Source organism: Triticum aestivum, chromosome 4B, assembly GCF_018294505.1.
Source record: "Triticum aestivum cultivar Chinese Spring chromosome 4B, IWGSC CS RefSeq v2.1, whole genome shotgun sequence".
NCBI classification, from domain to species: Eukaryota; Viridiplantae; Streptophyta; class Magnoliopsida; order Poales; family Poaceae; genus Triticum; species Triticum aestivum.
The window spans coordinates 577,987,253-578,011,136 of NC_057804.1; positions in this window are offsets into that span (position 1 = coordinate 577,987,253).

The window sequence follows — 23,884 nt, forward strand, 5'->3', positions numbered from 1 at the left end:
GGTGCTCCCAGCTGAATAACTTGGAAAAATGTCACGTGGTTCCATTGTAGAAGGAATGTTGGGGCAGCTGAAGATGCATGGCGAAGGGGTTGCTCCTCACGAGCCGCCGGGGCCGTGAGCCTCAGGAGGCTCTGGGGGTCCAGATGGTTCCTTGAGGACAGTCTCTATCTCTGCCAGGACTGCGTGGTGCCTGGCCTCCTAAGCCGCCAGGACACCCCGTAGGTTGCGTTGGAAGGAGGATGCCATGCTCAGCAAGCCGAATGGCATGCGAACATAGCTGCGCGGCAGACCCTTGCAACGTCCAGCGCTCGAAGGCCAGAAGCGCTCCTGAGATGCGGCTTGGTTGAGCCCTGGATTGTTGATGCAAACGTGCAGCCCACCATCCTCGCTTGGATGGGGAGCCGCGCCAGGTGAGCGGCGATCGCCGCACATGGCCCTTGCTTCCTGCAGCTCCTGTGTGGTCTTGGCAATGAACTCCAGAATGTTGGGCGCTCCTCGCCTTGTGTCTTCCTGAGGGAAACATGCCGCGAAGCACGCCTCCAAGTGGTGCCCGAGCGCCTCCCTCGTGATGTTGGCGAGGTTTGGGGCCCTCCAGAAGAGATCTCTCAAGCCCTGCCCGAGCAGGGCGCCGAGCGCACCTTCCTATGCGATGGAGTGAGGCGCCCCAGGCGCGGGCGCTGATCCTGATGTGGCACCGCTTGAGGTGCCGCTCCCCTGAGGCCCTGTGCGGAGTAGCTACTTCTTCTTCTTGGGGGTGGCCTCAGGAGGGTACTCGCCCTTGTTGTCTGGGTCTTCGATTGCTACGGCTTGGAAGGCACGCTCGAGGGAGCATACAGCATCTCTTTCTTCGCAGGGGACCGTGATGATTCCGCCGCTTCCTGGTATCTTGAGGATGTTGTAGCCGTGGTGGGTTACCGCCATGAACTTGGCCAGGGCTGGATACCCGAGGATGGCATTGTACGACAAGCGAATGTGGGCGACGTCAAAGTCGATGAGCTCGATGCGATAGTTGTCGCGCTGTCTGAAGGTGATAGGGAGGCGGACCTGCCCTATCGGGGTGGTGGAACCGTCGGTTACTCCTGAGAAGGGCTTGGTAGGCTGAAGCTGATCGTATGGCACTTGAAGGCTGTCGAACGTCTCGACGGACATGACATTGAGCCATGTGCTGCCGTTGATGAGGGTCTTGGTGACTTGTACATTGCTGATGATAGGTGAACAAAGCATCGGGAGAGCGCCAGCAGTAGCCGTGCACTTGAGCTGGTCTGCCGAGTTGAAGGTGATGGCGCACTTGGACCACCTAAGCGGGCGTGTGGCCTCGAGCCTGGGGAGTACAGTGTTCACCTCGTGAGCAAACTGTTTGAAGATATGTTGAGAGGCTGGGGCTTGAGCTCCGCCCAAGATGCAGGCGATAGTAGGCGGCTCCTGGAAGCCCCCAGCCCCTTGTCCTGACGATGGTCGTCATTCCTTCTTGGTGGTGGCGGCAGCGGAGGAAGGCCAGTGTTGCCCTAAAGGCGGTCCTCGCGAGGCTGATCCCTCCAGGCGCCCTTGCGAGGTTGGTCCTGCCAATGATCCTCACGAGGCCGGTCATGCCACTCTTGGCGAGGGCCATGGTTGTCCCAGCGTCCTCCAGCACGTCCTCCTCCTCGGCCGTATCCCCGATCGTTGCGGTCAGGGCGTCGACCGAAGCATCCATCTCGAATGGCCCTGAGCTCTTGACAGTCGTTGGTGTTATGGCTGTGGATGTTGTGGTAGGCACAAAATGGTTGGCTAATCTTGGATGACTCGGGCTAATCCCTACCGCGCTTCGTGTCTGGCTCCGCCGCGAGCACGGCCACTCCCTTGCGCTTCATGTCCTTGGCCTTGGTTTTCTTCTCCTCCGAGTCAGTAGCTAGGAGCTCGAGGAGGGAAAGGCGCCCTTCCGCAGCTCTTGTGCACTTGGTTGCCGGGTTGAACAGCTCCAGAGATGTGCACAACTCCTCATAGATCGCGAGATCCTCCTTCATCTTGACGTCGCGGATGCCATCAGAGAACGCCGAGATGATGGCCTCGTCCGTCACCTTGGGGATCTTGAGGCGAACATTGTTGAAGCATTGGATGTACTTCGGCAGAGTCTCTCATGGCTACTGCTTGACGTGGCACAGGCCACCCGCGGCCGGGGGGTGGTCGCGGGTGCCCTGGAAGTTGGCGATGAAGCAGTCGTGCATCTCGTCCCAGGAGGAGATCGAGCCTGGAGGCAGGTTCAAGAGCCACGAGCGGGCACCATCCTTGAGCGCCATGGGGAACCAGTTCACCATGACTTTCTCGTCGCCGTTGGCCGCCTTGATGCTCACCTTGTAGAGATGCAGGAACTCCGCAGGGTCGGGGGTGCCGTTGTAGTGAGGAGGCAGGTCTGGCATGAACTTGCCCGGCCAGGCGACGCTACACAGCTCGGGGTGAAGGCGCGACAGCCTGCTATGGTCACCGGGGCCCTTCGTTGATGCAGAGCTTGTCCTTGATAATGCCCGTGCACCGCCGCTGCAGGAAACACGCGGTCTTGTCGTGGTGGTGCGAGGAGCACATGAGCGTTCTCTTGCGGCCGAGGGACCTCTTAGCAGCTTCTTTCTTCTCGCGCGTGCGCCGGACGCGGTGGGTCACACTTGGGGGGCCGCGTGCCTTGGCGCCAGGGCGCCGTCTTGAGGCAGAGGTGGCAGAGGCGCTTCATGAGCCTCGCCGCCTGCAGTTGGCAGAAGGCGAGGTAGCGAGAGGGACGGCATGGGAGAGCACCCTGCGGCGCCGACGAGCTCGGCGATGCGGTCGATCCAGTCCTCGTAGAGGTCGTCGACGGGGCGGTAGCGCCGGAGCTCGTGTGCCATGAGCAGCGCGGCCTGCGCGTCCGTGGGAGTGCGACGTGCGTGGGATGATGAGCCGGCCGGAGTCAGCGACGGAGTGGTAGTGCGGCCGTCCCGCCGCACCGAGGGGTGCAGCGACGATGCTTGCTGCTCGTTCCCCGCCGGGCCGGTGGCGGCGTTGGTGGCAGGCGACGGAGAACGATGGGGAGGCCCGCCGACAAGAGTCGTCTGAGCAACGCGGGCGGCGAAGGTGGCCCTACGCTCAGTGCGGGCTCGACGGGCGTCCGACATGGACACGGCGAAGCGATGGGACGTGGATCAATGGAAGGAAAACTTCGGCGCACCCCTACCTGGAGCGCCAAATGTTGGATTTCGGGTTCCGACAAACCCTTGAGGTTCGAACATTGGGGTGCACATGAAGGTCTCTCTTCTATCTACTTGATCACGCCCTCACCCTCGCCGTGATCTCAAAGGTTAGCTCAACGAACTCACAACACAAGAGACACAGGGTTTATACTGGTTCAGGCCACCTATGTGGTGTAATACCCTAATCCAGTGTGGTGGTGGTGGATTGCCTCTCGGGCTGATGATGAACAGTAGAAGGGAAGAACAGCCTCCTGAGGAGAGGTGTTCTTGTGCTTGGTGAATGTGTGTGGGTGAGGATTGCTCAAGGCGAGTTCGGTTGCCTCCTATTGTGGTGGCTAGTCCTATTTATAGAGGCCCTGGTCCTCTTCCAAAATATTGAGCGGGAAGGGATGCCACAATAGCCAATTTGAAGGGGGACAGCTAGTACAAGCTATCCTGACTAAAGGTGGTCTTCGCCTATCAAAGGCGTTGGTGGTGACTCCGTCTTGGGATCCACGGTGACCTCCGTCCTGCCGTCCTGCTGGTCTTGGTCTTGTTGCACCAATATGGAAACCTTTGTTTGATGCCTCGATACTCCTCGCCTGCTCTTGCCTCCTTAGCACCAACGAGGAAACGAGGACACTATGCATGTTGGCACCCGCCTGGCCTTCGTCGTTATGGCTTGCGTCACAGGAACCTCGCGAGGTACCCCTTGCCTTGATCTCTCCGCCCCTCAAGAGCCATCCTGGTGAGACCGCTCCCGAGGAGATCTTGCATCGTCCGCCTCGTGAGTCTTGGCCCCTCGTGAGGGTCTTGTGTGTTGGCTGATGAAGATGGGTCGTACGGGGCCGCTGGTGGAGCCATGCCGCGGGCCACAGGCAGGCAAGTCTGGGGACCCCCTTTCCTAGAACGCCGACAGGCTCCGGCTTATTAACTGATTCTTCGGGCCCGTCGTCCGATTCTAGGTTCGGAGGGTGGGCTAGGTCTTTCTGAAGGCAGGTGTTCAGCTCTTCAAGCTCGGAGATCCGAACATAGTTCGTCCTCAATATAGAGGAAGAGTCGTCACCTTGCTCCTCAACTACAGCTATCTGGTGGGTGGTCGCCGGAGATTTAGTTTCTCTCTGGTCGGGTTTAAGCCCGATCTGGTCGTAGTCTGTAGCGACCCCCAGGGCGGCGATGCGATCTAGGAGCTCATTTAAAGACGATAATTCCACCGGATCCATCTGCTTAGAGTATTCGGAGCCTACGTGAACGTGGTTCTTAATGACCTGAGAAGTCGTCATTGGCTTAACGGCCGTAGGGGCGGTCATGGTAAAGCCTCCCAGCCGGAGGGTTAGCCCTGAAGTCAGGGCACCTCTGGAGGTGATACTGTCCTTGATGACAAGGCGAGCCATCAACCCTGTCTTCGACGTCACAGTGGAACTCTCAATGAAAGCACCAATGTCGGTTTCAAAACCGGTGGATATTGGGTAGGGGGTCCCGAACTATGCGTCTAAGGTGGATGGTAACAGGAGACGGGGGACACGATGTTTACCTAGGTTCGGGCCCTCTCTATGGAGGTAATATCCTACTTCCTGCTTGATTGATCTTGATGAATATGAGTATTACAGGAGTAGATCTACCACGAGATCGTAATGGCTAAAACCCTAAAAGTCTAGCCTATGACTATGAGTATATGTCTTGCCCCTACGGACTAAGCCCTCCGGTTTATATAGACACCGGAGAGGACTAGGGTTGTACAAAGTCGGTTACAGAGAAAGGAATCTTCATATCAGGACGCCAAACTTGCCTTCCACACCAAGGAGAGTTCTATCCGGACACGCGCAAGAGTCTTCGGTATTGTATCTTCACAGCCCATCAGTCCGGCCCACATAACATAGTCCAGCTGCCCCAGGACCCCTTAGTCCTGGACTCCCTCACTAGGCCCTAACAAAACTAACTCAATTACATGATGAATCTCATCCAAATCCTCATCGAACAGCGAGCCTACGAAGGAGTTACTCACTCCCGATGGGGAGCATCATGGAATTGGCGATCGAGATTGGTTCGTGATGACGAAGAACGAAGATCCCCCTCTCCGGAGCCCCAAACGGACTCCAGATCTACCCCCCCCGAGGAAGAACAGGGCTTGATGGTGGCTCCGTCTCATGGATCGCGGTAATTCTTTCTCCCTGATTTTTTCTGGAATAATGTGAATTTATAGTATCAGGGGGGTCGTTAGCGGGGCCACCAGGTGGGTACAACCCACCTGGGCATGCCAGGAGAGGGGGCGCGCCCTGGTGGGTTGTGCCCAACCAGGGCCCCCTCTCTAGTGGGTCTTGGCTCCAGAAATTCTTATTATTGATATAAAAAATCCTCACAAAGTTTCGTTCCATTCCGAGAACTTTTGTTTCTGCACAAAAACAAAACCATGGTAGTTCTGTTGAAAACAGCGTTAGTCCGGGGTTAGTTTCATTCAAATCTTGCAAATTAGAGTCCAAAACAAGAGGAAAAGCGTGAGAAAAAGTAGATACATTAGAGACGTATCATAGACCCTTTTTAACTACTGCAGGGGTTGTTATTGATTGCAATAAAAGCAAGGTCACTTTTCATATCAATGGTAATTAATGAGCATACGGTGAACTTTCCGAAGAAACAATTCCAAGTGAATGGTATTAATGTTAATGAAAAATCTCTCACACTCACTATTGGAAGTTGTCAACTACCTCTACCTACTGCCAAAAAGAAATATGAAATACTTATTGTTGCGGACATGCATATCCCCGTTGAGGTAACTTAGCGGTTTACGAAAGTTCTTTGGTTTCATGCTAATCAAAAGTGGTTGTTAATAAGACTTGATCAACCTTATTAATGATCATTTTTGAGAGGTATGAAGTTGATGAATCTAGTAGGCACAACCTTCTGTCCCTACCTTTTGTTTTCTGTTTTCTTACTTAAATAAAATAAAATGTCATGTTATCCTGTTTCTGAATTTCGCGTGCAATAAAAAATTGCCCAAAAATAAAAGTTCTCAGAATGCCCTAAACTTTTAATACATTTTTTCTAAATATTTCTGAATTTTTTGTGCAAATAAGATCAGAGGGGGGTGCACCTAGTGACCACAAGACACCTGGGCACGCCAGCAACCCCAGGCACGCCCTGGTGGGTTGTGGTCCCCACGTGGGTCCCCTCACTTATCTCTTTAGCCCATGTCATCTCCTACCTCTAGAAAAAATCACCATAGCTATCTCTCTCTCTCGTGTTCTTGCTCTCAGACCCACGGATTTCGATCTCTTTGATTAAAGCTCTATTTTTTAAACTGTTTTGAGGGATCGCTATTTGGTATGTGACTCCTCCATTGCTCCAATTAGTTTTTGATCTAGTGGTTTATATTTTGAATAATTAGCTACTCTTGGTGCTGCTGTAAATGGGCTTGCATGTTGAATTTCCAGAGCTCTAAGTAGTTTGAATGCTCAATATGGCATCTTGGCATCCTCATGAGTAGTTGCTATCAATATTGTGAAGTTTTATTGACAAAAAAATTTGCGGACGAAAATTTTCAGAATTTTATCTATAGGAATAAGATGAGTTTCTTTAGGGAGTTTGCCTCCAAGAAAACTGCTAAAGGAGTCATTGGGGAATCATCGGACAATGACCTCAACACTCCGAGAAGGGTGGAGGCGCGGCCGTGCGAATGGCCGCATAATGCCTTCATGGAGGGGGCTGTGTTCCATCAAGAGTTCGCCCAATTTGTTGCAAATGCTGGGGTGACCAACTTCCTCGAAGCTGAGTGTGACCAACACCATTCCTTACAAATTCCTTTGTGCAAAATTTTCATTTTTTGAGTCGGAATAATCCCCTTGAGGTGTAGTTTAATTTATATGCTGAAAACCACCAGATACCACTCGCTGACTTTTGTGATATATGCTTGATCCCTTCTGACGCGGAAATAAGAGAGCCTAGACCTGCAGAGTTTGAGGACTTTTATCGTACTCTATAGTGGGAGATGAGCGAGGCGTATCGAGTGTCACCGCCACTAGTTTGCAGTTTCCTTCTGTGCATTACTTTGCTCTACTCATCGCTAAGTGTTTAACTACTAGAGAGAAGGTCGGTGCACTCAATGCTCCTGACTTTTTCATTTTACGCCGTGCACTACACAATGACACACCTTTAGTCTAGGGGCTATTATCACACGTCGTCTGCACCTCAACAGGACTAAGGGGAAAATTCATGGTAGTATTTATGCTACTTCTGCTATGAATGATACTTATGACGATGCTAGTACCTTGCTTGAGGATAATGTGCCACTAGGTGAATTTCTTGATAAACAAATTGCTAGAGCTACAGAGAATGAAATTACTAAAACTGATGAGATCACTGAAACTGATGAAGTACTTGAAACTGAAAATCTTGAAACTCCTCTTAGACCAAGCTCTCCTAGATATGAATTGCCTAAGATACCAGAAGGTTATGTTATGGATGAGGAGACAACTAGAGACTTTCTTGCTTGCAATGATAGAGATGATCTTAAGAAATTATTATGCAAATTGGAAGAAAAAAATCTTTGAATGTCAGAATGAAACGTGATCCTAAGTTTGCTACTTCACCTATCTTTGTTATTGATAAGGATTATGAAATCTCTGTCGGCCCAGAGTTAATTACTCTGGTTGAATCTGATCCTTTCCATGGTTATGAAACTGAAAATGTCGTGGCACATCTTACCAAGTTAAATGATATAGCCACCATTTTTGCTCATGATGAGAAAATTTGCTACTATTATATTCTCAAGTTATTTCCCTTCTCATTAAAGGGTGATGCTAAGATATGGTACAATACTCTTGCTCCTGGTTGTGTGTGTAGTCCCCAGGATATGATTTACTACTTCTTTGGAAAATATTTTCCTGCTCATAAGAAACAAGCTGCCTTACAGGAAATATTTAACTTTGTGCAAATTGAAGAAGAGAGTCTCCCACAAGCTTGGAGGAGGCTTCTATAATTGCTTAATGCTTTGCTGGTTCATCCACTTAAGAAATGTGAAATACTTGATATCTTCTATAATGGACTAACCAATGCTTCTAGGGACTTCCTAGATAGTTGTGGTGGTTGTGTTTTCAGGGAACAAACTGTTGAACAAGCTGAGGAATTATTGAATAATATATTGAAAAATTATGATGATTTGACTCTTCCTGAACCACTGCCTAAACCCACTCCAAAGAAGAGGGATATCTTATATCTCACTCCTGAAGATATGCAAGAGGCAAAGAAAAGTATGAAGGAAAAATGTATTAAAGCAGAGGATGTTAAGAACTTACCACCTATTGAAGAAATACATAGATTTGATACACCACCCCCACAGGTGGTAGAGGTAAACTCTTTAAAGAAATTTGATCAAAGTGACATCCCTTACAATAAACATCCTAGTCAATGCCTTTATGAGTTTGATAACTACATTAGAAAACAAGATCACTTCAATGACAATGTTATGAAATAATAGAAATATAGTTCTGATATGACTGCTCGCTTGAGTGACTTGTGATACATCTCCAACGTATCTATAATTTTTGATTGTTCGATGCTGTTATATTATCATTTTTGGATGTTTTATAATTATTTGATAGTCATTTTATATCATTTTTTGGTACTAACCTATTGACATAGTGCCAAGTGCCAATTGTTATTTTTGCATGTTTTTTACATCGCAGGAAATCAATACTAAACGGAGTCCAAACGCAGTGAAGCTTTTTGTGGACTTTTTTGCACCAGAAGACATCTAGTTGGGTGCCCCCGGGACTGCCTCTTTACTCTTTAAGTACCCCAATATTCCAGAACCCTAAGGGAGTCGATGAAAATCAATTCCAGTCGCCGCAAGTTCCAGAACCACCAGATCCAATCTAGACACCATCTCAGAGGGGTGCATCATGTCCATTGGTGCCTCTTCCATGATGCATGAGTAGTTCTTTTTAGACCTACGGGTCCATAGTTAGTAGCTAGATGGCTTCCTCTCTCTCTTTTGATTCTCAATACAATGGTCTCTTGGAGATCCATATGATGTAACTCTTTTTGCGATGTGTTTGTTGGGATCCGATGAACTTTGAGTTTATGATCAGATCTATATTTTTATCCATGAAAGTTATTTGAGTATTCTTTGAGCTCTTATATGCATGATTGCTTATAGCCTCGTATTTCTTCTCCGATATTTGGGCCAACTTAATCTATTTATCTTGTAATGGGAAGAGGTGCTTTGTGATGGGTTTGATCTTACGATGCTTGATCCCAGTGACAGAAAGGGGAACCGACACGTATGTATTGTTGCCATTAAGTATAACAAGATGGGGTCTATTTCTACATAAATAGATCTTGTCTACATCATGTCATCGTTCTTATTGCATTACTCTGTTTTTCCATGGACTTAATACACTAGATGCATGCTGGATAGCGGTCGATGTGTGGAGTAATAGTAGTAGATGCAGGAAGGAGTCGGTCTACTAATCTTGGTCGTGATGCCTATATAATGATCATTGCCTGGATATTGTCATGATTATTTGAAGTTCTATCAATTGCCCAACAGTAAATTTTTTACCCACCGTTTGCTATTTTCTCGAGAGAAGCGACTAGTGAAATCTACGGCCCCCGGGTCTATTCTTTAATATATTTGCCTTTGCGATCTATTTTCCTTTGCTTTTTCTTTAAGATCTATTAAACCAAAAATACAAAAATACCTTGCTACACTTTATTTTATTTGGCATTCGATCTATCAATATTTACAACTCTCTCATGTCTGTTTGCCAATTTCTGGCACCGTTACCCGAAAGGGATTGACAACCCCTTTAACACGTCGGGTTGCGAGTATTTGTTATTTGTGTGCAGGTGATGTTTACGTTTTGTTGCTTGGTTCTCCTACTGGTTTGATAACCTTGGTCTCATCACTGAGGGAAATACCTACCGTCGCTATGCTGCATCATCCCTTCCTCTTTGGGGAAATACCGACGTAGTTCTAGCAGACATCAAAAGGAATTTCTGGCGCCGTTGCCGGGGAGAACAATCAACATCTACCAGGTTCCTAATCACAAATCTCATCTCCTTGCAATTTACTTAATTTTCCATTTGCCTCTCGTTTTCCTCTCCCCCACTTCACAAAAATTTGCCTTTTTATTCGCCCTCTTTTTTGTTCGCCATTTTCTTGCCAAATCTGTTTTCTGAGTGCAATCTTGTTGCATAGTCACAATGAATCAAGAGAACACCAAGTTGTGTGATTTCTCAAATACCAACAACAATGATTTTCTTGACATTCCGATTGCTCATCCCGCCACTAGTGTGAAATCTTGTGATATTAATACTGCTTTGCTGAATCTTGTTATGAAAGATCAATTTTCTGGTACTCCTAATGAGCATGCTGCATCCCATCTTAAGACATTCGTGGAATTATGAGATATGCAAAAGAAAAAAGATGTGGACAATGATGTTGTGAAGATGAAATTATTTCCGTTTTCTTTGCGAGGTCATGGAAGAATTTGGGTTTCCTCTTTCCCTCGCAATAGTATCGATTTTTGGAATAAGTGCAAATATGCTTTCCTCACTATGTATTTTCCACCCGCAAAAATTATTTCCCTTAGAACACAGATCATGAATTTCAAGCAACTTGAACTTGAGCATGTTGCACAATCTTGGGAAAGGATGAAAATGATGCTAACGAATTGCCCAACTCTTGGTTTAAATCTTTGGATGATCATACAAAAAATTTATGGTGGGTTGAATTTGTTTCTCGTAACTTTTTAGATTCCGCCACGTGTGGTACTTTTATGGAAATTACTTTGGGTGAAGCCACTAAATTGTTTGGTAATATCATGGCAAATTATTCACAATGCATACCTAAAGAGCTCCTACTAGTAAAAAAGTTAATTCGGTTGAAGAAATTTCTTCTTTGAGTGAAAAAGTTGATGCTATTATGAAATTGGTTGCTAGTAAATGTGCTCCTATTGATTTTAGTGATATACCTTTGTCTACTTTGATTGAGCAAAATAGTGATGCCGTAGATGTGAATTTTATCTCGCGAAACAATTTCAATAACAATGCTTATAGAAGTAATTTTAATCCTAGGCCTTTTCCTAGTAATTCCTCTAATAATTATGGTTATTCCTACGGAAATCCTTCTTATAATAATAATAGTAACACCTCTGATCTTGAGAATAATATTAAAGAATTTATCAACACGCAAAAAAAATTCAACACTACCATAGAAGAAAAGTTGAATAAGATTGATGATTTGTCTAGAAGTGTTGATAGAATTTCTCATGATGTGGAAAATCTCAAGATGAAAATTTTTGTGCCTAAGGTTGAGGAATCAACTAAAGCTCTTTATATTTCTATGGATGAAAGTAAGAAAACAACCGCTATGATTAGAGCTAGAAGTGAATTTTTAGAAAAAGCGTTTTCTAGTGATTGCTTTAATAAAAGTGATGAAGATCTTAAAATTATTGGTGCTTCTTCTATTGATTCCTTGTTTAGTAATATTAAGATTGATGATAAAGGGACTGGAGAAGAGTCAACTTTAGCTACAAGGCGTCCCAATAATTCAGAGGGTGAAAATCTTGTTGAGAAAATTGATAAAAGTGGGTTTGAAGAGGTCAAAACTTTAAATTAGTGATGTGGCCACTCTTTTGGATTACAAAGACTTTAATTATGACAGTTGATCTTTGATTGATTGTATTTCTTTGTTGCAATCCATGATAAATTCACTCCATGCTTATGAACAAAATAAAGCTTTTACTAAACATATTGTTGATGATATGATGAAAGCTTTAGAAGAAAAAATGGAATTAGAAGTTTCAATTCCTTTAAAATTACATGATGAGTATTAATGATGTTCTTATTCTTGCAAATAGGAATTATGTGCCCATAGATTTTATTGTTCTTGATATTGATTGCAATCTGTATTGTCCAATTATTCTTGGTTGATCGTTTTTACGCACTATCGGTGTCGTGATTGATATGAAAGAAGGCAATATTAAATTTCAATTTTCACTAAGGAAGGGTATGGAACATTTCCCTAGAACAAGAATTAGGCCACCATATGAATCAATCATGAGGGCATCTTATGGATCTAGAAACAAATATGACAAAACTTAGATCCTTGCTTTATGCCTAGCTAGGGGTGTGAAACAATAGCGCTTGTTGGGAGGCAACCCAATGAATAAACATTATTTTTGATTTTTGCTTTTTGTTCTAGAGTCTGTGCACAATTATTCTACTGTGATGATTGTGTTTTTTGTGTTTAATTAGTGTTTGTGCCAAGTAAAGCCTTTAGGATCTTCTTGGGTGATAGTTGTTTGATCTTGCTAAAAAATAGAAACTTTCGCACTCACGAAAATAATTCTCATTTTTAACAGAAGCGTTATATTATACCAATTGTTTTTGGAGAAGATTAATATACAAATTTCTCAGGTTGTCCTAATTTTTAAGAATTTTTGGAGTTACATAAGTATTCAAAGTATCCAGATTGCTACAGGTTGTTCTCTTTTTGACAGATTGTGTTTTCTTTGCGTTGTGTGCTTCTTTTTATGATTCTATGGTTTTCTTTGATGAGTTTTTGAAGGAAATATGCCCTAGAGGCAATAATAAAGTTATTATTTATTTCCTTATTTCATGATAAATGTTTATTATTCATGCTAGAATTGTATTAACCGGAAACTTCGTACATGTGTGAATATATGTTGGTTAACGTTGCAGAAAATAAAAAATTTCCTACTCGTTTCACGAAGATCATCTAGGAGTTCATCTAGCAACGAGTGAATAGATGCATCTACATACCTTGTAGATCGCGAGCGGAAGCGTTCAAAGAACGGGGATGATGTAGTCGAACACGACGTGATTCGAATCACCGGAGATCCTAGCACCGAACGGACGGCACCTCCGCGTTCAACACACGTACGGAACAGCCACGTCTCCTCCTTCTTGATCCAGCAAGGGAGGGAGGAGAGGTTGAGGGAGATGGCACCAGTAGCAGCACGACGGCGTGGTGTTGATGGAGCTGCAGTACTCCGGCAGAGCTTCGCTAAGCAATAAGGAGGTGGAGGAGGTGTTGGGGAGGGAGAAGGAGGCAACCAAAGGCCAAGGACTCAAGGTATGAAGTCCCTCCTCTCCCCCACTATATATAGGGGTGCCAAGGGGGGGTGGCCGGCCCTAGGAGATCCAATCTCCTAGGGGGTGCGGCGGCCAAGGGGGGTTTCCCTCCCCCCCAAGGCACCTAGGAGGTGCCTTACCCTCCTAGGACTCTTCCCCCTTGAAACCCTAGGCGCATGGGCCTATGTGGGGCTGGTGCCCTTGGCCCAAGCAGGCCAAGGCGCACCCCCTACAGCCCATGTGGCCCCCGGGGATGGGTGGCCCCACCCGGTGGGCCCCCGGGACCCCTCCGGTGGTCCCGGTACAATACCGATAACCCCGAAACTTGTCCCGATGCCCGAAACAGGACTTCCCATATATAAATCTTTACCTCCGGACCATTCCGGAACTCCTCGTGACGTCCGGGATCTCATCCGGGACTCCGAACAACATTCGGGTTACTGCATATACATATCCCTACAACCCTAGCGTAACTGAACCTTAAGTGTGTAGACCCTACGGGTTCGGGAGACATGTAGACATGACCGAGATCGCTCTCCGGTCAATAACCAACAGCGGGATCTGGATACCCATGTTGGCTCCCACACGCTCCACGATGATCTCATCGGATGAACCACGATGTCGAGGATTTAATCAACCCCGTATGCAATTCCCTTTGTCAATCGATATGTTACTTGCCCGAGATTCGATCGTCGGTATCCCAATACCTCGTTCAATCTTGTTACCGGCAAGTCACTTTACTCGTACCGTAATGCATGATCCCGTGACCAAACACTTGGTCACTTTGAGCTCATTATGATGATGCATTACTGAGTGGGCCCAGTGATATCTCTCCGTCATACGGAGTGACAAATCCCAGTCTCGATCCATATAAAACAATAGATACTTTCGGAGATACCTGTAGTGCACCTTTATAGTCACCCAGTTACGTTGTGACGTTTGATACACCCAAAGCACTCCTACGGTATCCAGGAGTTATACGATCTCATGGTCGAAGGAAGAGATACTTTGACATTGCAAAAACTCTAGCAAACGAACTATACGATCTTGTGCTATGTTTAGGATTGGGTCTTGTCCATCACATCATTATCCTAATGATGTGATCCCGTTATCAATGACATCCAATGTCCATAGCCAGGAAACCATGACTATCTATTGATCAACGAGCTAGTCAACTAGAGGCTTACTAGGGACATGTTGGTGTCTGTTATTCACACATGTATTACGATTTCCGGATAACACAATTATAGCATGAATAAAGACAATTATCATGAACAAAGAAATATAATAATAATGCTTTTATTATTGCCTCTAGGGCATATTTCCAACAGTCTCCCACTTGCACTAGAGTCAATAATCTAGTTACATTGTGATGAATCGAACACCCATGGAATTCTGGTGTTGATCATGTTTTGCTCTTGGGAGAGGTTTAGTCAACGGATCTGCTACATTCAGGTCCGTATGTACTTTACAAATCTCTATGTCTCCATCTTGAACATTTTCACGGATGGAGTTGAAGCGACGCTTGATGTGCCTTGTCTTCTTGTGAAACCTGGGCTCCTTGGCAAGTGCAATAGCTCCAGTGTTGTCACAGAAGAGCTTGATCGGCCCCGACGCATTGGGTATGACTCCTAGGTCGGTGATGAACTCCTTCACCCATATTGCTTCATGTGCTGCCTCCGAGGCTGCCATGTACTCCGCTTCACATGTAGATCCCGCCACGACGCTCTGCTTGCAACTGCACCAGCTTACTGCCCCACCATTCAAAATATACACGTATCCGGTTTGTGACTTAGAGTCATCCAGATCTGTGTCGAAGCTAGCGTCGACGTAACCTTTTACGACGAGCTCTTCGTCACCTCCATAAACGAGAAACATTTCCTTAGTCCTTTTCAGGTACTTCAGGATATTCTTGACCGCTGTCCAGTGTTCCTTGCCGGGATTACTTTGGTACCTTCCTACCAAACTTACGGCAAGGTTTACATCAGGTCTGGTACACAGCATGGCATACATAATAGAACCTATGGCTGAGGCATAGGGGATGACACTCATCTCTTCTATCTCTGCTGCCGTGGTCGGACATTGAGCTGAGCTCAATTTCACACCTTGCAAAACAGGCAAGAACCCTTTCTTGGACTGATCCATTTTGAACTTCTTCAAAATCTTATCAAGATATGTGCTTTGTGAAAGACCTATGAGGCGTCTTGATCTATCCCTATAGATCTTGATGCCTAATATATAAGCAGCTTCTCCAAGGTCCTTCATTGAAAAACTCTTATTCAAGTAGGCCTTAATGCTGTCCAAAAGTTCTATATCATTTCCCATCAAAAGTATGTCATCTACATATAGTATGAGAAATGCTATAGAGCTCCCACTCACTTTCTTGTAAACACAGGCTTCTCCATAAGTCTGTGTAAACCCAAACGCTTTGATCATCTCATCAAAACGAATGTTCCAACTCCGAGATGCTTGCACCAGCCCATAAATCGAGCGTTGGAGCTTGCACACCTTGTCAGCATTTTTAGGATCGACAAAACCTTCCGGCTGCATCATATACAATTCTTCCTTAAGGAAACCATTAAGGAATGCCGTTTTGACGTCCATTTGCCAAATTTCATAATCATAAAATGAGGCAATTGCTAACATGATTCGAACGGACTTCAGCTTCGCTACCGGTGAGAAAGTCTCATCATAGTCAATCCCTTGAACTTGTCGATAACCCTTAGCGACAAGCCGAGCTTTATAGATGGTCACATTACCATCCGCGTCTGTCTTCTTCTTAAAGATCCATTTATTTTCTATGGCTCGCCGTTCTACGGGCAAGTCAGTCAAAGTCCATACTTCGTTTTCATACATGGATCCTATCTCGGATTTCATGGCTTCTAGCCATTTGTCGGAATCCGGACCCGCCATCGCTTCTTCATAGTTCGAAGGTTCACCATTGTCTAACAACATGATTTCCAAGACAGGGTTGCCGTACCACTCTGGTGCGGAACGTGTCCTCGTGGACCTTCGAATTTCAGTAGGAGCTTGATCAGAAGTATCTTGATCATTATCATTAACTTCCTCTTTAGTCGGTGCAGGTGTTGGGTAACGTTGCAGAAAACAAAAAATTTCCTACTCGTTTCACCAAGATCATCTAGGAGTTCATCTAGCAATGAGTCATTGGATGCATCTACGTACCTTGTAGATCGCGAGCGGAAGCGTTCAAAGAACGGGGATGATGTAGTCGAACACGACGTGATTCGAATCACCGGAGATCCTAGCACCGAACGGACGGCACCTCCGCGTTCAACACACGTACGGAACAGCCACGTCTCCTCCTTCTTGATCCAGCAAGGGAGGGAGGAGAGGTTGAGGGAGATGGCACCAGCAGCAGCACGACGGCGTGGTGTTGATGGAGCTGCAGTACTCCGGCAGAGCTTCGCTAAGCAATAAGGAGATGGATGAGGTGTTGGGGAGGGAGAAGGAGGCAACCAAAGGCCAAGGACTCAAGGTATGAAGTCCCTCCTCTCCCCCACTATATATAGGGGTGCCAAGGGGGGGTGGCCGGCCCTAGGAGATCCAATCTCCTAGGGGGTGCGGCGGCCAAGGGGGGTTTCCCTCCCCCCCAAGGCACCTAGGAGGTGCCTTACCCTCCTAGGACTCTTGCCCCCTTGAACCCTAGGCGCATGGGCCTATGTGGGGCTGGTGCCCTTGGCCCAAGCAGGCCAAGGCGCACCCCCTACAGCCCATGTGGCCCCCGGGGATGGGTGGCCCCACCCGGTGGGCCCCCGGGACCCCTCCGGTGGTCCCGATACAATACCGATAACCCCGAAACTTGTCCCGATGCCCGAAACAGGACTTTCCATATATAAATCTTTACCTCCGGACCATTCCGGAACTCCTCGTGACGTCCGGGATCTCATCCGGGACTCCGAACAACATTTGGGTTACTGCATATACATATCCCTACAACCCTAGCGTAACTGAACCTTAAGTGTGTAGACCCTACGGGTTCGGGAGACATGTAGACATGACCGAGATCGCTCTCCGGTCAATAACCAACAGCGGGATCTGGATACCCATGTTGGCTCCCACATGCTCCACGATGATCTCATCGGATGAACCACGATGTCGAGGATTTAATCAACCCCGTATGCAATTCCCTTTGTCAATCGATATGTTACTTGCCCGAGATTCGATCGTCGGTATCCCAATACCTCGTTCAATCTTGTTACCGGCAAGTCACTTTACTCGTACCGTAATGCATGATCCCGTGACCAAACACTTGGTCACTTTGAGCTCATTATGATGATGCATTACTGAGTGGGCCCAGTGATATCTCTCCGTCATACGGAGTGACAAATCCCAGTCTCGATCCATATAAAACAATAGATACTTTCGGAGATACCTGTAGTGCACCTTTATAGTCACCCAGTTACGTTGTGACGTTTGATACACCCAAAGCATTCCTACGGTATCCAGGAGTTATACGATCTCATGGTCGAAGGAAGAGATACTTTGACATTGCAAAAACTCTAGCAAACGAACTATACGATCTTGTGCTATGTTTAGGATTGGGTCTTGTCCATCACATCATTATCCTAATGATGTGATCCCGTTATCAATGACATCCAATGTCCATAGCCAGGAAACCATGACTATCTATTGATCAACGAGCTAGTCAACTAGAGGCTTACTAGGGACATGTTGGTGTCTGTTATTCACACATGTATTACGATTTCCGGATAACACAATTATAGCATGAATAAAGACAATTATCATGAACAAAGAAATATAATAATAATGCTTTTATTATTGCCTCTAGGGCATATTTCCAACAGTCTCCCACTTGCACTAGAGTCAATAATCTAGTTACATTGTGATGAATCGAACACCCATGGAATTCTGGTGTTGATCATGTTTTGCTCTTGGGAGAGGTTTAGTCAACGGATCAGCTACATTCAGGTCCGTATGTACTTTACAAATCTCTATGTCTCCATCTTGAACATTTTCACGGATGGAGTTGAAGCGACGCTTGATGTGCCTTGTCTTCTTGTGAAACCTGGGCTCCTTGGCAAGTGCAATAGCTCCAGTGTTGTCACAGAAGAGCTTGATCGGCCCCGACGCATTGGGTATGACTCCTAGGTCGGTGATGAACTCCTTCACCCATATTGCTTCATGTGCTGCCTCCGAGGCTGCCATGTACTCCGCTTCACATGTAGATCCCGCCACGACGCTCTGCTTGCAACTGCACCAGCTTACTGCCCCACCATTCAAAATATACACGTATCCGGTTTGTGACTTAGAGTCATCCAGATCTGTGTCGAAGCTAGCGTCGACGTAACCTTTTACGACGAGCTCTTCGTCACCTCCATAAACGAGAAACATTTCCTTAGTCCTTTTCAGGTACTTCAGGATATTCTTGACCGCTGTCCAGTGCTCCTTGCCGGGATTACTTTGGTACCTTCCTACCAAACTTACGGCAAGGTTTACATCAGGTCTGGTACACAGCATGGCATACATAATAGAACCTATGGCTGAGGCATAGGGGATGACACTCATCTCTTCTATCTCTGCTGCCGTGGTCGGACATTGAGCTGAGCTCAATTTCACACCTTGCAGAACAGGCAAGAACCCTTTCTTGGACTGATCCATTTTGAACTTCTTCAAAATCTTATCAAGATATGTGCTTTGTGAAAGACCTATGAGGCGTCTTGATCTATCCCTATAGATCTTGATGCCTAATATATAAGCAGCTTCTCCAAGGTCCTTCATTGAAAAACTCTTATTCAAGTAGGCCTTAATGCTGTCCAAAAGTTCTATATCATTTCCCATCAAAAGTATGTCATCTACATATAGTATGAGAAATGCTATAGAGCTCCCACTCACTTTCTTGTAAACACAGGCTTCTCCATAAGTCTGTGTAAACCCAAACGCTTTGATCATCTCATCAAAACGAATGTTCCAACTCCGAGATGCTTGCACCAGCCCATAAATCGAGCGTTGGAGCTTGCACACCTTGTCAGCATTTTTAGGATCGACAAAACCTTCCGGCTGCATCATATACAATTCTTCCTTAAGGAAACCATTAAGGAATGCCGTTTTGACGTCCATTTGCCAAATTTCATAATCATAAAATGCGGCAATTGCTAACATGATTCGGACGGACTTCAGCTTCGCTACCGGTGAGAAAGTCTCATCGTAGTCAACCCCTTGAACTTGTCGATAACCCTTAGCGACAAGCCGAGCTTTATAGATGGTCACGTTACCATCCGAGTCTGTCTTCTTCTTAAAGATCCATTTATTTTCTATGGCTCGCCGTTCTACGGGCAAGTCAGTCAAAGTCCATACTTCGTTTTCATACATGGATCCTATCTCGGATTTCATGGCTTCTAGCCATTTGTCGGAATCCGGACCCGCCATCGCTTCTTCATAGTTCGAAGGTTCACCGTTGTCTAACAACATGATTTCCAAGACAGGGTTGCCGTACCACTCTGGTGCGGAATGTGTCCTCGTGGACCTTCGAATTTTAGTAGGAGCTTGATCAGAAGTATCTTGATCATTATCATTAACTCCCTCTCTAGTCGGTGCTGGCACCTCAGGAACATTTTCTTGAGTTGCGCCATTTTCCGGTTCAAGAGGCAATACTTCATCAAGCTCTACTTTCCTCCCACTTACTTCTTTCGAGAGAAACTCTTTCTCCAGAAAGGACCCATTCTTGGCAACAAAGATCTTGCCTTCGGATCTGAGGTAGAAGATATACCCAACTGTTTCTTTAGGGTATCCTATGAAGACGCATTTTTCCGATTTGGGTTCGAGCTTTTCAGGTTGAAGTTTCCTGACATAAGCATCGCATCCCCAAACTTTTAGAAATGACAGCTTAGGTTTCTTCCCAAACCATAATTCATACGGTGTCGTCTCAACGGATTTCGACGGGGCCCTATTTAAAGTGAATGCGGCAGTCTCTAAAGCACAGCCCCAAAAAGATAGTGGTAAATCGGCAAGAGACATCATAGATCGCACCATATCTAATAGAGTGCGATTACGACGTTCAGACACACCATTACGCTGAGGTGTTCCAGGCGGCGTGAGTTGTGAAACTATTCCACATTTTCTTAAGTGTGTACCAAACTCGTGACTCAAGTATTCTCCTCCACGATCTGATCGTAGAAACTTGATTTTCCTGTCACGTTGATTCTCAACTTCACTCTGAAATTCCTTGAACTTTTCAAAGGTCTCAGACTTGTGTTTCATTAAGTAGACATACCCATATCTACTCAAGTCATCAGTGAGGGTGAGAACATAACGATAGCCACCGCGAGCCTCAACACTCATTGGACCGCACACATCAGTATGTATGATTTCCAATAAGTTGGTTGCTCTCTCCATTGTTCCTGAGAATGGAGTCTTGGTCATTTTACCCATGAGGCATGGTTCGCATGTGTCAAATGATTCATAATCAAGAGACTCTAAAAGTCCATCAGCATGGAGCTTCTTCATGCGTTTGACACCTATGTGACCGAGGCGGCAGTGCCACAAGTATGTGGGACTATCACTATCAATCTTACATCTTTTGGTACTTACACTATGAATATGTGTAGCATTACGCTCGAGATTCATAAAGAATAAACCATTCACCATCGGAGCATGACCATAAAACATATCTCTCATATAAATAGAACAACCATTATTCTCGGATTTAAATGAGTAGCCATCTCGAATTAAACGAGATCCTGATACAATGTTCATGCTCAAACTTGGCACAAAATAACAATTATTGAGGTTCAAAACTAATCACGTAGGTAAATGTAGAGGTAGCGTGCCGACGGCGATCACATCGACCTTGGAACCATTCCCGACGCGCATCGTCACCTCGTCCTTCGCCAGTCTCCGTTTATTCCGCAGCTCCTGTTGTGTGTTACAAATATGAGCAACGGCACCGGTATCAAATACCCAGGAGTTACTATGATTACTGGTAAGGTACACATCAATTACATGTATATCAAATATACCTTTGGTTTTGCCGGCCTTCTTGTCCGCTAAGTATTTGGGGCAATTCCGCTTCCAGTGACCACTTTCCTTGCAATAAAAACACTCAGTCTCGGGCTTGGGTCCATTCTTTGGCTTCTTCCCGGCAGCTTGCTTGCTGGGCGTGGCAACTACCTTGCCGTCTTTCTTGAAGTTCTTTTTACCCTTGCCCTTCTTGAACTTAGTGGTTTTATTGACCATCAACACTTGATGTTCCTTTCTGACTTCTACCTCTGCTGATTTCAGCATAGCAAATACTTCAGGAATGGTCTTTTCCATCCCCTGCATATTGAAGTTCATCACAAAGCTCTTGTAGCTCGGTGGAAGCGACTGGAGGATTCTGTCAATGACCGCATCATCCAGGAGATTAACTCCCAGCTGAGTCAAGCGGTTATGCAACCCAGACATAGTGAGTATGTGCTCACTGACAGAACTGTTTTCCTCCATCTTACAGCTGAAGAATTTGTCGGAGACTTCATATCTCTCGACCCGGGCATGAGCTTGGAAAACCATTTTCAGCTCTTCGAACATCTCATATGCTCCATGTCTCTCAAAACGCTTTTGGAGCCCCGGCTCTAGGCTGTAAAGCATGCCGCACTGAACGAGGGAGTAGTCATCGGAACGTGCCTGCCAAGCGTTCATAACGTCTTGTTCCGCAGGGAGAACGGGTGCGTCACCAAGCGGTGCTTGTAGGACATAATCTTTCTTGGCAGCTATGAGGATGATCCTCAGGTTCCGGACCCAGTCCGTATAGTTGCTGCCATCGTCTTTCAGCTTGGTTTTCTCTAGGAACGCGTTGAAGTTGAGGACTACGTTGGCCATTTTATCTACAAGACATATTGTAAAATTTTAGACTAAGTTCATGATAATTAAGTTCATCTAATCAGATTATAATGAACTCCCACTCAGATTTGACATCCCTTTGGTCATCTAAGTGTTACACGATCCGAGTCGACTAGGCCGTGTCCGATCATCACGTGAGACGGACTAGTCATCGTCGGTGAACATTCTCATGTAGATCGTATCTTCCATACGACTCGTGTTCGACCTTTCGGTCTCCGTGTTCCGAGGCCATGTCTGTACATGCTAGGCTCGTCAAGTTAACCCTAAGTGTTTTCGCTGTGTAAAACTGTCTTACACCCGTTGTATGTGAACGTAAGAATCTATCACACCCGATCATCACGTGGTGCTTCGAAACGACGAACTGTAGCAACGGTGCACAGTTAGGGGAGAACACTTCTTGAAATTTTGTAAGGGATCATCTTATTTACTACCGTCGTTCTAAGTAAACAAGATGCATAAAACATAATAAACATCACATGCAATTATATAAAGTAGTGACATGATATGGCCAATATCATATAGCTCCTTTGATCTTCATCTTCGGGGCTCCATGATCATCTTGTCACCGGCACGACACCATGATCTCCATCATCATGATCTCCATCATCGTGTCTTCATGAAGTTGTCACGCCAACAACTACTTCTACTTCTATGACTAACGCGTTTAGTAATAAAGTAAAGTAGTTTACATGGCGTTCTTTAATGACACGCAGGTCATACAAAAAATAAAGACAACTCCTATGGCTCCTGCCGGTTGTCATACTCATCGACATGCAAGTCGTGATTCCTATTACAATAGCATGAACATCTCATACATGACATATAGATCATTCATCATTCATCACAACTTTGGCCATATCATATCACAAAGCACTTGCTGCAAAAACAAGTTAGACGTCCTCTAATTCTTGTTTGCAAGTTTTACGTGGCTGAAGTAGGGTTCTAGCAAGAACGTTTTCTTACCTACGTGAAACCACAACGTGATTTGTCAACTTCTATTTACCCTTCATAAGGACCCTTTTCATCGAATCCGCTTCAACTAAAGTAGGAGAGACAGACACCCGCCAGCCACCTTATGCAACTTGTGCATGTTAGTCGGTGGAACCGGTCTCACGTAAGCGTACGTGTAAGGTTGGTCCGGGCCGCTTCATCCCACAATACCGCTGAAGCAAGATAAGACTAGTAGCGGCAAGAAAGTTGACAAATCTACGCCCACAACCAATTGTGTTCTACTCGTGCAAGAAGAACTACGCATAGACCTAGCTCATGATGCCACTGTTGGTTAACGTTGCAGAAAATAAAAAATTTCCTACTCGTTTCACCAAGATCATCTAGGAGTTCATCTAGCAACGAGTGAATAGATGCATCTACATACCTTGTAGATCGCGAGCGGAAGCGTTCAAAGAACGGGGATGATGTAGTCGAACACGACGTGATTTGAATCACTGGAGATCCTAGCACCGAACGGACGGCACCTCCGCGTTCAACACACGTACGGAACAGCCACGTCTCCTCCTTCTTGATCCAGCAAGGGAGGGAGGAGAGGTTGAGGGAGATGGCACCAGCAGCAGCACGACGGCGTGGTGTTGATGGAGCTGCAGTACTCCGGCAGAGCTTCGCTAAGCAATAAGGAGGTGGAGGAGGTGTTGGGGAGGGAGAAGGAGGCAACCAAAGTCCAAAGACTCAAGGTCTGAAGTCCCTCCTCTCCCCCACTATATATAGGGGTGCCAAGGGGGGGTGGCTGGCCCTAGGAGATC